This window comes from Leptonychotes weddellii, unplaced genomic scaffold, assembly GCF_054177405.1.
Source record: "Leptonychotes weddellii isolate Sample4059 unplaced genomic scaffold, ASM5417740v2 HiC_scaffold_2566, whole genome shotgun sequence".
NCBI classification, from domain to species: domain Eukaryota; kingdom Metazoa; phylum Chordata; class Mammalia; order Carnivora; family Phocidae; genus Leptonychotes; species Leptonychotes weddellii.
Window position 1 is genome coordinate 1 of NW_027848408.1, and position 13,325 is coordinate 13,325.

General features: G+C 34.8%; 1 long non-coding RNA gene across 1 annotated transcript; it reads right to left on the bottom strand.

Moving 5' to 3' along the window:
* Window positions 1-3,174: 3,174 nt before the first annotated feature.
* LOC145718929 (uncharacterized) lies at window positions 3,175-12,447 on the bottom strand. Its single transcript, XR_014142099.1, has 3 exons — window positions 11,856-12,447; window positions 9,942-10,103; window positions 3,175-7,390 (listed from the first exon to the last, which is right to left on the bottom strand). It is a non-coding gene; the product is annotated as an uncharacterized LOC145718929 (long non-coding RNA).
* Between the last annotated feature and the right edge of the window lie 878 nt (window positions 12,448-13,325).

The following is a 13,325-nucleotide window of genomic DNA, read 5'->3' on the forward strand; positions in this document are numbered from 1 at the left end:
CCTTACACCAGTTAGAATGGCAAAAATGGACAGGGAAAGAAACAACAAATGTTGGAGAGGTTGTGGAGAAAGGGGAACCCTCTTACACTGTTGGTGGGAATGCAAGTTGGTACAACCACTTTGGAAAACAGTGTGGAGGTGCCTCAAATATTTAAAAATAGAGCTACCCTATGACCCAGCAATTGCACTATTGGGTATTTACCCCAAAGACACAGATGTAGTGAAAAGAGCCATATGCACCCCAATGTTCATAGCAGCAATGTCCGCAATAGCCAAACTGTGGAAAGAGCCGAGATGCCCTTCAACAGATGAATGGATAAAGAAAACATGGTCCATATATACAATGGAATATGACTCAGCCATCAGAAAGGATGAATACCCAACTTTTACATCAACATGGACAGGACTGGAGGAGATTATAGTAAGTGAAATAAGTCAAGCAGAGAAAGTCAATTATCATATGGTTTCACTTATTTGTGGAACATAAGGAATAGCATGGAGGACATTAGGAGAAGGAAGGGAAAAATGGGGGGTGGGGAACTGGAGGGAGAAATGAACCATGAGAGACTATGGACTCTGAGAAACAAAGAGGGTTTTAGAGGGGAGGAGAGAGGGGGGATTGGTTAGGCCGGTGATGGGTATTAAGGAGGGCACATACTGCATGGAGCACTGGGTGTTATACGAAAACAGTGGATCGTGGATTACTGCATCAAAAACCAATGATGTATTGTATGGTGACTAACATAACATAATAAAAATAAAAAAAAAAAAAGACAATTCTAAGAGGTGATATGAGGTCATGTGACTTATTTACAATAAATTATTTTTTAAAGAAATCCAATTTTAAGAAGTAAAAAAAACATAAAAGGAAAGCACATTATAAACATATATGGGATGATACAGTTTTATTTTAAAACCTATGTGTATGTGGGGCACCTGTGTGGCTCAGTCATTAATCGTCTGCCTTCGGTTCAGGTCATGATCCCAGGGTCCTGGGATCAAGCCCGGCATCGGGCTCCCTGCCCCGCAGGAGGCCTGCTTCTCCCTCTCCCACTCCCCCTGCTTGTGTTCCCTCTCTCGCTGTGTTTATGTCAAATAAATAAATCTTTAAAAAAAAAAAAAAACCTATATGTGAATAAATGCACAGCAGAAAATCTGAAAGAATATGCAACACACTAAAACATTTGTGACCTCTGAAAACGAAACAAAAATAAGAGAGAAAATAAAGGGAGATTTAACTTTTTCCTCTATTTAATTCTACGTAGGTTCAAATTTTTCAAAGACCACAAATTTAACAATATTCGGAATACAAATTTGCTTTTAAAATTACGTTCACTTTTATGCTTTTTTAAATGTGCACTTATTACTTTTTTAAAATTGGGGAGGAGGAGAAATACACAGAATAGTTGACATTAGGAAAAGTTTTATAACCATTTTTTTCAGTTCTTTTTCTCTTCTTTTTTTTTTTTATTTGTATCTATTTCACAGAATTTCTGGTTAAAGATCATTGCCTGAGTGCACAAAGCTCTATTCTCTCCCTTTCAATATCCAATGAAATGACAGAAGAGTAATACAGTAGAAAGTCATGGCAATGAACAATACAGGACCATCCTAAAAAAGATTGCAAAAAAATTCCAGAAGCTGGAAAATAAAGTGTTAATTATTGAAGCAGGACAGTAGAATACATGGCATAAAATACAAGTCTGGAATGTAGCACAGGGAGTTCACCTGTCTGGGAGAACATCAAAGAGGCCCTAACCTCAGAAATACCAGGTACAAAAGCAGGCTAAAAACAGGAACCTTAACTCAAAGTCTATATATGCATTGTCTCACTGAACAAAATTGAGCATCCAGTAAATACCAGTCCCTATTCCATGAGAGAAAAAATAAACCCAAAATAAAGCAAGGGTGTGGGTACAAAACTGTGAGGGTGGCAGTAGAAGCATCACTGTTTTAGATAAGCCAGCTGGTGAACTTCCTAAGAAAGAGACATTTGAAGAAAAAGACATAAAAAAAGAGTAAGGAAGGAGAACAAGAATCATTTTCAAAGCAAGGATAGTAATGCAAAGAACTGCACTAAGCAACTTAAAAGTCATGTTATTACATCTTCATAATACATAAAAAAGAGTTATCTCCAAATTACAGATGAAAAAACTGAGGCTGAAAGAAAGATTGCACACATAATTAAGTGATAACAGGTTTAAACACAGCATAAACTCTTAACCATCGTATTAGTAAGAGCAGTTATTTCATTTTTGGGGAAGTAATTTACTCATTTATACAATGGTCTAATTATGTTTTCTCTAAAGACCCAACCAATTCTAACACCATGACTATTACCAAAAGAAAATAATCCTACTTATCATTTATAGCTTAAGAAGATATTCCATTAGTATGATGAAAGCTTGGAAAAAAGTATCTATAACAGTACATTTACTTTAATACTTCAGGAATATCACCAGCCTCCCACTGAAGGACTCTGAAATAAACTTCAATAGTAGTACACACAGAACACTACACTAAAATGCTACTTCAGATCAATCAAGTAAAAAACTCCAGTATACAACCATCAATATACCTTGTCAACTTTATTACTCATAGAGATATGAGTAATACTTAAAATAAAATCAATAGTTCTAAGAGTATTCATTTACAAACTAAGGCTGTGAAAACAGGATATAAAATCTTTATTTAGGGAAGGTAAAAAAGAAAGTTAAAGAAACAGAAGCACTATATACCTAAATTATTTTCATCTTCCATTTTAACAAAAGAATACTTCTTTTACAATTATTATTTTTTACAATTCACATTCCTATCTGCCCCTTCACCACCTTGTATATACTTCCTTCCCTTCCTTGGTGTGTTTTAAATAGTCAACTGACATTAGATGCAAGACCATAATGAAATCAACATTCAATGCAACTGCTAGCAAAGTTATGACAAATAGTAATAGTTAAATTTTTTTATTAACATCTATAAGAAACATTGGTGAGAAGATGGAAAAGACAGTCTTCCCTATACTTCCCACTAAATACAACTGAAAGTCCTAGACATTATATGTAAAACGAACATATGACTGAAAGTTGGAGAAAAGAAGTCAGACCAGCTAAGAACCTCAGGATCCAAGGAACAAGACTGTGGTGAATTCCTTGGGTTTTCTTTTTGCCTCTCAGCTTTAGAGCTGAAAATAAAACAGCCACCCAAAAGAACTAAAGGGCGTGGCCCAAAAAAGTCCCAGCAAAAGCCTGTTCTCCCTAGCCAATGGACCAGGAAAGAGGAAGCTAAAAAGAAATTCTTCAGATAGTAACCACTCTTTTCCAGCCAAATACTATAGAAAAAAACGCAGCTCTACTTCTACCCACACCAACAAAAGCCAAGTGGGGAGCCTAGACTTCTAGCCTTGCCAAGCTATAACAAAGTACTTCAAAGAGCCCCACCAGGGTAGTTTCAAAGAAGGCCAAGTAGGGAAACACGACTTTCATCCCCGTCTGGCACTATGGGTACTCTCTACGCACAGAGACACTCTTAGGTTATATCAGAGAGGCCTAACAAGAGAGTGTGGACATTCAAATCCCCTAGCAGTAATGAGGCCACCCACACAATGGTGTCAGTGGTGATGATATGAAAAACCTGGACTTCTACCCCCAGCAGTAACAAGGAACTCCCCTCCAAACTCGTCAGGTATCAACAGAGGCCAAGTGGGGACAACCTAGACTTCTAACTACATCTAGCAATAAGGAGGTAGTACCTCTCCCCACTTCACATGCCAGAGCAGTATCTTACAAAGCCGGCTAATAGAAAAGGTTTAAACATATACTAATAATATGTTTACTATATGTTTATAATAATTTTATATATTTACTTATATGTAAATAGCTTATATTTACAAAACATGTAATAAAAATACAACAGTATTTGTTATGTAGTAAATAATATAAATCTAGAATCTCATAACTGTACAAAATACTCCAAATTTCAGTTCAAAATCATTTGTCATACAAAGTATTAGTAAGTTCCCAAAATGAATTGGAAAAAAAAATCAATAGATGTCAACACCAAGATAACAAAATTGTTAGAATTCTCTGGCAAGGATTTTAAAGGAATCATCATAAAATTGCTTTGACAATCAATACAGGCATGCCTGAAACAGACAAAACAAAGCATCAGCAAAGAAATAAAAGACATAAAGAAAAAGCAAAATAAACATTTAGAACTGAAAAATACAATAAGAGAAATAAATAGCTCAGTGGAAGGGCTCAACATTAGAATGGAGCAGACCCCCCCCAAAAAAAAAACCAGTGACCTGGAAGACAAAACAATAAAAATTACCCAGTCTAAACAACAAATAATAGATGGGGGGAGGAGGAAGAGAGCATCAGAAACCTGTAGGACAATAACAAAAGATTATGACTTGTGCCATCATAGTCCTGGAAGGAAAAAGGGAAAGGCTCAAGTACTCAAAGAAAATAATGGTTGGAAACTTCCCAGATTTAGCAGGATGTTCACAGTTTCAAGAGGCTGTATGAATCCCAAATAGGAAAAATCCAAAGAAATCCATCCAAAGACCTGTGATACTTAATTTCTAAAAACTGAAGACAAAGAAAAAAATCTTCAGAATAGCCAGAGAAAAATGACAAGAGATTTCTCATCAGAAACCATGGAGGCCAAAAGAAGTGGCACAATACTTTCAAGTACTAGGGGAAAAAAAACTGTCAAACTAGAAATGAATACCCAACAAAATTACTCTTCAGGAAACAAGTGGAAATCAAGATATTCTCGGTTGAAAAGAAATGGATAATTTGTCACAAGCAGATGTGTCCTTAAAAAAAAATGGCTAAACCAAAAGAAAACAATAAAAGGAACCTTGAAACATGAAGGAAGAAAGAACACAGAAAGCAAAAATAGGCTCTGTCTCCTCTTGAGTTTCCTAAATTAAGTCTGATGGTTGGAGTAAAAATTATAACACTATCTGATATAGTTATAAATACATATAGAGACAATATTTGTTTTTTGTTTTTTTGTTTTAAAGATTTTATTTATTCATTTGAGAGGAAGAGAGACAGAGAGCACAAGCAGCGGGAGAGGCAGAGGGAGAGGGAGAAGCAGACTCCCCGCTGAGCAGGGAGCCCGGCGTGGGGCTCGATCCCAGGACCTGGAGATCATGACCTGAGCTGAAGGCAGACACTTAACCATCTGAGGCACCCAGGCACCCCTAGAGACAGTATTTGAAACAATTTTATAAGTAGGGTATGGTAAAGGATTCTGTACTCCACTCAAACTGTTAAAATAAATTATTCATATTACATATGTACGTATATACCTACAGCAACCACTAGAAGAGCTATACAAAGAGATACACTTAAAAATACTATAGATAAATCCAAGTAGAATTCTAAAAATGTTCCACTAACCCATAGGAAAGCAAGAAAATGAAAACAGAAAGAAGACAAACAGAGAACTTAAGTATCAATAAATCAATAATTACTTTAAAGGTAAATGGTCTAAATATACCAAGCAAAAGACTAGCAGAGTGAATTAAAAATCACAATCCAGCTGTATGCTGTTAGAAGCAACTTACTTCAAATATAATGATACAGATTTGAAAGTAAAAAGAACAGGAAACATTTACCATTTAAACATTAATCAAAGGAAAGCCAAAGTACTGTATAAATAGCAGATAAAGTGGACTCCAGCACAAGAAAATAACCAGAGACAAAGAAGGACATTATATAATGGTAAAAGGGCCAATCCACCAAGAAGACATATCAATCCTAAATGTGTATGCACCAAGCACTATAACTACAATATGTTAACAAAAATTTAAAGAACCAAAAAAAGAAATACACAAATCCACAATTATAGTTGAGACTAAAAAACTGCTCTTAACAACTGACTGAGCAACTAGACAGAAAATCATCAAAGATATACAAAAAAACAAAAACACCATCAACCAACAGGATCTAATCGACCCAACAGCAGCAAAACACACATTCTTTTCAAGTGCCCACAAAACATATACCATGTAAACCATATGCTGAGACCTAAAAGAAACCTCAAAAAATTTAGAGTTGAAATCATAGTGTTTCTGACCACAATGGAATCAAACTTGAAATCAGTAACAGAAAGATAGCAGAAAAACACCAAACACCATGAAACTAAACAACATACTACTGAATAACCCTAAGGTCAAAGAGGAAGTCTCAGGTAAATTAAGAAAACAACAAACTAAATGAAAACACAAAATATCAAAATTTGTGGGACATAGTCAAAACTGTGCTCAGAAAAATTTATAGCACAAAATGGATCCATCTTAAAAGAGGGAAAGTTTCAAACCCCTAATCGTCCACCTTAAGAACTTAGAAAAAGAGCAAAATAAACCCAAAGCAAAAGAAGGAAATAATAAAGATCAGAAATCACTGAAATTGCAAACAGAAAAAAGAAAATTAATGAAATGCAGAATTGATCCTTTGAAAAGGTCAATAAAATTGACAAACTGCTACTAAGACTAAAAAATAAAAAAGGAAAGATGACACAAATTACCAATACCAGAAATGGAACAGGGGGTATCACTACAGAGGCTACAGACATCAAGAGATAATAAAGAAATGCTATGAACAACTCTACACACATAAATTTGACAACTTAGACAAAATGGGCCACTTCTGAAGGGGAGGAAGCTACCACAATTCATCCAATTTAAGAGGCATAATTTGAATAACCCTGTAATTATTAAGGAAACTGAATTGATGACTTTAAAACTATGAAAAAAGAAATCTCTTGGCCAAGATGGTTTCCCTAAAGAATTCTACCAAACACCTAAAGAATCAATGTCACTCTAATACAGTCTCTGCCAGAAAACAGGAGAGAATACTTCCCAATTCATTTTATAAAGCTAGTATTATCCTGACATCCAAACAGGAAAGACAGTCCTCCCAAAAAGAAAACTACAGAACAATATTCCTTATGGATACACAGAAAAATTCCTTAACAAAGTATTAATAGAATTTAGCAATGTATAAAAATAATTCTATATTTTGACCAAGTGGAGTTCCAGGGATGGAAAGCTGACTCAATATTTGAAAAATCAAGCTATGGAATCTGCCACCATATCAACAAGCTAATGAAGAATATCATTTATCAAGTGATTCAGAAAAAGCATTTGCAAAATCCAATACCCATTTATTATTTTAAAAAAAACAAAACCAAAAAATACCTCTCAGCAAAGTAGGACTAGAGGGAAACTTCCTCAAGTTGATGACATCTATAAAAAACCTACAGCTAACAGTTGTCATACAGCTACTTAACAGTGGAAGACTAAGCACTTTATCTGTAAGATAAGGATGTCCACTCCTACTTCTCATCCTCAATACTGTTCTGGATGGTCTGGTCACTGCGATGATAAGTGAAGAAAAGGAAATAAAAGGCATACAGATTAGAAAGGAAAAACATCCCTATTTACTGATGACATGATTGTCTATAGCAAAAATCCCAAGACATCTACCAAAAAAACTCCTAGAACTAAAGAGTTCAACAATGTCACAAGATAAACATACAAAAATAGATTGTATTTCTATACAATAACAACATATTGACACCAAAACTGGAAATACAATGCCATTTACAATCACTCCCCCAAAAAAGAAATAATTAAATACTCAGGTATAATTCTAACAAAACAGGTACAATACTGGGTGAATAAAATCAAAATTTAAACAAATGGAGAACTATACCATGTTAATGGACTAGAAAACTCAAGAGAGTAAACATGTCAATTCTCCCCAAGCTGATATATGGATAACACAATTCCTATATAAAATTCCTAACAAGATTTTTTCGTAGATATAGACAAATTATTAAAACATATAGAAAAGCAAAGGAATGAGAATAGCTAAAACAGTTTTGAAAAAGAATAAAATAGGAATAATTATTCTACCCAATTTCAATACTTATTATGCAAAGAAAATGAACTCCAATATTAGTCTCACACCGTGCAAAAAGGATTAAGTCAGCATGTCGGGGTTTTCAATATCCTGCACATTACAAGAAAGGTTTGGCCCTTATCTTTGGCTCCTAAGAGGTAACCTCTAAACCCTTGGAATACCCTGCCTAATAAGACTATCTTTGTTTACCTGGGGACCTTGGGTCACTTCATATAGTCTATGCTAATAATGTGACTTATGGTGGGAGTCTTGAAACGTGTTATCAGCTTGACTTCTCAAGGGCTAGGGACTAAGGTCATCCACACAAGGAGTCAACCATGCCAACACAACCAACCCACAATAAAAATCCTGGACCAAGGCTTGGGTGACTTTGCCTGGTTAGCAAAATCCTCTGTTATGTGCTGTCAAAAATCACTGCTGGGAGAATTAAACACCACCCACACAACTCCACTGGGAAAGGACAAATGGTTGGGCCTAGTGTCTCCTAGACCCTGCCCTTTGCTTCTTTTTCTACTGTTGATTTAACTCTGTATCCTTTAGCTGTAACAAACCATAACCATTAGTATGACAGCTTTTCTGAGTTCTGGAATTCCTTCCAGCAAATCACTGAGCTGAACAGTGGTCTTGGGAACACCCAAACACACTTGCTTTATAATAAATTAACTCAAATTGGATCACAGAATTAAATGGAAAACAAAAAATGATAAAACTTCAAGGAAAAGAAAACAAGAGAAAAATCTTCAAGATCTGGGACTATGCAGGGTTCTTAGATTTGACCCCAAAACCACAATCCATATAAGGAAAAACTATACACTAAAATTATAACTAAACTTCATCAACTGTTAGAGGATAAAATGACAAGCTACAGAATAGAAGAATATATTTGCAAATCACATAGCGAACAAAGGATTAGTATCTGAAATATAGAAAGAACTCTCAGAGCTCAACAGTAAAAAAAAAAAAAAGGAAATAATCTGATTAAAACAGAGGCAAAAGACATGAAGAAACATTTCACTGAAGAGAACAGACAGATGGAAAATAAACATGTGAAGTAATGGTCAATATTATTCATCTTTAAGGAAATGAAAATTAAAAGCACAATGAGGTATCACTACATTCCCATCAGAAAGGCTAGAATTAAAAAACCAGCAATGTTAACAAGAATGAAGAAAAAACTGGATCACTCACAATGATCCATTTCCACTGCTGACTGAAATGGAATAATCACTCTGCAAAACAGTGTGACAATTTCTTTAAAAACTAAACATACAACTGCCATACAACCAGCAACTGTGTTCCTGGACATGAATGGTTATAGGAGCTTTATTCCAAATAGTCAAAACTGAAACAACCCAGATGTCTTTTAGTGGGAAAATGCTGAAGCAAAATGTGGTCTACATAATACCACCATTGCTGAATACTACTTAGCAATAAGAGAAATGAACTATCGATATATGCAACAACCTGGAAGAATTGTCAAAGAAAAAAAGCCAATATTAAAGGGTTACATACTCTATGATTCTATTTATACAGCATTCCTGAAATGACAAAATTATAAAAATGGAGAACAGATTTAGTGGTTTCAAAGGTTAAGGGAGGGCAGGGGGAGACGGAGCAACATGAGGTGTATACTGTGGTGATAGAAACGTTCTGTATTTTCTCTGTATCAGTATCCTGGTTGTGATAGTGCACTGCAGTTCTGTGAGATATTACCATGGGTGGGGGTGGGAGGTATTGAATAAAGGGTGCACAGAATCACTGTACTATTCCTTAAAATTGAATTATGAATTATGAATCTATAATTATATAAAAATAGTTTAAAAAGTGAATGAAGGAAAATTAATATGATCAGAGGAACAATTTCATTTGATATGATAACACTGAAGATTATTAAATATTCAAACATTATAATTTATTTTGGAACAACAGAACATACCCCTTGAATGAGATCACAACCATTCTCCGAGGGCTCATGTCTAAACACTAAGAATTTCAGCTCACCTTCCACACTGTCAGAACAGGAAGTCCCAATGCCGGTGTCACCACTGTCAGAAGTTATACTATGTCTCCTGATATGATTATTTCGATGGTTAGATGTAACAGTTGTGGCCTGCCACAATGATTCATTACCAGGTAACCATGCTGATGAAGAATAATCTGAGCCTACAAAGGAAAATATGCAAAAATTAGCACAAATTTTAATGTCTAGGAGTAGACAGATCTTTTTTTGACCTTAGAAAAAATACACATAAAAGTTATTTTCTGCACCAAATAATTAAAATAGATCAATGATATCTAAAATTCATCAAATAAACTTACACACCTAAAAATTTAATGATTTCACAGCTTCCTCTGCTAAAGGACTCTGATTTCTGCTTATAGGTTTTTTTTTTTTTTTTGCTTATAGGTTTTGAACTCTGAAACACGTACTGCTGTCTTATTTAAAATGTCAAATCTATCTATCTATCTGGAAATGTCAGCACTCTGCTCTAGAATATTTGATACGGAGACATCTGTGATACCACACAGAGGCATGAGTTGAGAATTGGGGCCCAGGGAAAGCCTAATTGAATCATACTGCATGACAATTTAAGTGGAATATGCTAATGGAAAATAAATGTTTTCTACTCTATCCTAATCAATAACATTGAAAATTATTTTGTATTGAATTTTTTATTTATTTAGTCATGTTTTGATAAAAGATTAACACCATAGCATTTTCCTGTCTCTGCTCAATTTTCCCTGTTGAGTTATATTAAATCTTCATTTTTTAGCTAACATCACTTTTTAATGTTCTCTTGGTCTTTATTTTCACTTATCTGTCCATTTTTACTTAATTTTTATTTGTCTTTTTCTGATTTACCCATCATTTTACATTTCTGCTTACTTCATTCTTAAATTATTGTCCATTACAATGCCACACAAAGTATATCCAAGGACAGTGCCAGTCTGTGAACCACTTATAACTAATTCATAAAAGTTACAGTAATCTGAGGGGTGCCTGGGTGGTTCAGTCATCTGGGCATCTGACTTTGGCTCAGGTCATGATCTCAGGGTCCTGGGATATGTCGGGCTCCTCACTCAGCTGGGAGTCGGCTTTTCTCTCTCGCTCCCCACCCCCCCCTGCAGTGTGTGCACACACTCTCTCTCTCTCAAATAAATAAAATCTTTAATAAAATATTACATTCATCTTAGAAAGCAATTTTAAATCTATTGAATTTTATATAAAAGCTATAGAAGCACATATCTTTATTAATGACAAACAGAGTGATTCTCAAATTGGAGCCTGAATACTTATTCGTGGAAGTTAACAAGTTCTACACGAGAATTTGGGGCTTTCTTCAATGACATCCTTAAAAAATTAATAAGCATATTACAGATGATCTGAATAGCTACCTTAAAACAGATTTATTATCAATAATTTCAAAGCCCGCATTTATGCTTTATGTTCACAAATGCAGTTGCTTCTAAGTAAAGAGCAAATAACATATGGGGCACTTATCATGATATGAAACAAGACATCTTCACAGAATTATAAGCTGATACACCATTGAATCTGCCATACAAGGAGTGCCTTCTAGCAGTCTTCAGAAAAATAAAGTTTTTAGATTTAAATGTAAGGGTCTCAAAATAATAAACATGTCATAAAATGGATTAAATCATTTTACCACAATTTTAGGAACAGCCTGTCTCTGTATTTAATGTTAAAAATCAAAATTCATAAACAGATTATTAAAACCAGACCTGAAGCTATTTTCTACCAATATTAATCCCAATATTAAAGATTTAGTTTTAATAAAACATTATGCCATGTTAATACTAGTTTAAATTTCTATTTACATATAATTTATGAATTAAATTTGTTTTGGTTTTATAGATGTATAAGGTAAATAAGTAGCCTTAAAAACCACATACATTTAGGGGCGCCTAGGTGGCTCAGTCAGTTAAGCATCTGATTCTTGATTTTGGCTCAGGTCATGATCTCAGGGTTGTGAGACTGAGCCCCACATCGGGCTCTGCGCTGGGCACAGAACCTGCTTAAGATTATTTCTCTCCCTCTGCCTACCCCCCACCGACGAGTTTTCTCTCTCTCTAAAAAAAAAACAAACAAAAAAAAACAAACAAAAAACATATACATTTAAATTAACTCAAAATTTAAAATATTGACCAAAGAGACACATAGCCAGGTTTGATGTTCAGAACAACAACTTAAAACTTTATAGATTCTAGGCTTCTGTCAGAATGGGACTTAACCGTAATTCATTTGATTAATCACTCACATATTAAAGCACCAAGTGAAAGTATTCTGTAACCAGGCCTGCTCTAACTCTGATCTGTCCATAATCTATACCAAAATGTTTTCTTCAATCAGCTCCTCAGGTAATAACCCCTGTAAATGAACTCAACATCCTGTCTAAACCATTATCAAAAAGGGTAACCAGCCCACTACTTTCTCTCCCATGTGCAAATCTATTACTTGGAGAAGTATTTTTTAAGAATATCCAGCAAATAGAGAGACGATGGACTCTGAAAAAGAAACTGAGGGTTCTAGAGGGAAGGGAGGTAGGAGGATGGGTTAGCCTGGTGGTGGGTATTGAGGAGGGCACATTCTGCATGGAGCACTGGGTGTTATGCACAAACAATGAATCATGGAACACTTCATCTAAAACTAATGATGTAATGTATGGGGATTAACATAAGAATAAAAAAAAAAAAAAGAATATCCAGCAAATAGCATAAATAGGCTAGGAATACATGTAAATGACAAAGATATGAAACAATGTCCAATCTTACTACGAGTGAGAGAAATTAAAAGTTTTTAGACTTTTAACATTATAGTTGATTCTTGAACAACAATGGGTTTGAACTGAGTGCCTCCCGTTATACACAGATTTTTTTTTAAGTAAACATAGCAGAAAATTTTTTGGAGATTTGTGACAATATGAAAAAACTTGCAAATGAACCAACTAGCCTAGAGATACCAAAAAAATTAAGAAGAAGTTAGGTCTGTCATGAACGCACAAAATATATGTAGATACTAGTCCTATTTTATCACTACCAGAAAATATAAACAAATCTATTATAAAAAGTTACAATTATTTCATTTAGCATAATACCCTCTAGTTCCATCCATGTCATTGCATATGGCAAGATTTCGGGTTTTTTTTTTATGGCTGCATGTATCATATGATCTCACTGATACAAGGAATTCTTAATCTCAGGAAACAAACTGAGGGTTGCTGGAGTGGTGGGGGGAGGGAGGCTTGGGGTGGCTGGGTGATAAGACGTTGGGGAGGGTATATGCTTTGGTGAGCGCTGTGAATTATTTAAGACTGATGAATCACAGACCTGTACCTCTGAAACAAATAATACATTACATGTTAA